This window comes from Vicugna pacos, chromosome X, assembly GCF_048564905.1.
Source record: "Vicugna pacos chromosome X, VicPac4, whole genome shotgun sequence".
NCBI lineage: Eukaryota > Metazoa > Chordata > Mammalia > Artiodactyla > Camelidae > Vicugna > Vicugna pacos.
The window spans coordinates 31042828-31044122 of record NC_133023.1 but is presented as its reverse complement, the minus strand read 5'-3'; the positions used below and the strand labels follow the sequence as shown (position 1 = coordinate 31044122).

Genomic DNA, 1295 nt, shown 5'->3' with positions numbered 1-1295 from the left:
TTATTGCACTGGCTATGACCACCAGAATAATAATGAATAGAAAGAGTGATAGCAGGCACCCTGTCTAGTTCCTGTTCTCAGGGGGGGAAGCTTTCAATATTTTACCATTAAATACAATGTTTATTATAAGTTTTATTTGTACATAATCTTTGTCAGATGAAGGAATATCCATTCTCTTCTAAGTTCGCTAAGCATTTCTACCATGAATGTGTGTTGAATTGTATTTCTGGTTTCTCTGGGTGACCCTGGGAAAGCTACTTAAACTGTAAACTGTAAAATGACCTACTGCTTTGGCACTAGATATATCTGGGTTCAAATTCCAGCTGTACAATTTTCTAGCTGTGATTCTGGGCAATTTAATTATTTCCGCATATAGGAAATGGAGACAATTATAGTAACTCCTCCCCAGGAATCTGAGATTATTTTGTAAATTCAAGAGCCCAAGAGTCTGGTTTTGAAGCAGGTTTAACATCCAAAGCCTACGGAATTAGTTCTCTGCAGAGACTGATGTTCCCAAGAGCCTTTTCATCTCCTGGCCCCTGCTCAGGATTTCCTGGAACCCTTCTGATAATGAATAGGGATGGATCTGAGATCTTCCATCCACATACTCACACTCTGCTCCCCAGGAATAAGAGAACAAACATATGAGTGGTTGGTCCACTGTGATAGCTAGTCTCCAAAGATGTTCCTCATGACCCATGCGTCCTGGTACTCATGCCTTCGTGTAATCCCCTGCTTCTGAATCTGGGTGAGCTCCTGACTCTCTTGAAATTAGATGAATTGGCACAAGTGATACTGCATGATATCCAAGGCTAGGTCAGAGAGGCTTTCTAGGGGGTGGGGAGTATAGTTCAGTGGTAGAGCGCATGCTTGATGTGCATGAGGTTCTGGGTTCCAGCCCCAGTGCCTTCCTTAAGGGAAAAGAAGAAGAAAGAAGAAGAGGCTTTCTAGATCCCACCATGGTCTTTTGGAACTTGGGCCACCAAGGAAAAAGGACTACTATCCTAAGGCCAGTACGTTGGAGAGGCCACAGATAGGAACCACGTTCTACAGTCTAGGGTGAGCCCAGCCTTCCAGCCATCCCCACAAAGCACCACACTTGTGCATGAAGCCAACTTGGACCCTCCAGACCAGCACATCCACCACCAGAGCACCACTGAGAGCCCCTAGCTGACCCCACATGGAGCAGAAGAATCACCTATTCTAGTCCCGTTCCAATTCCTGGCCCACAAGATAATGAGATACGGTAATACGGTTGTTATTTTAAACCACTACATTTTGGGGCTGTTCATTGC

The 1295-nt window shown here is 44.6% G+C and overlaps 1 non-coding gene across 1 annotated transcript; it reads left to right on the top strand.

Annotated features, from left to right (window-relative positions):
• Positions 1 to 840: 840 nt before the first annotated feature.
• Positions 841 to 913, top strand: TRNAI-GAU (transfer RNA isoleucine (anticodon GAU)). Its single transcript has one exon. It is a non-coding gene; the product is annotated as a tRNA-Ile (tRNA).
• Positions 914 to 1295: the final 382 nt, after the last annotated feature.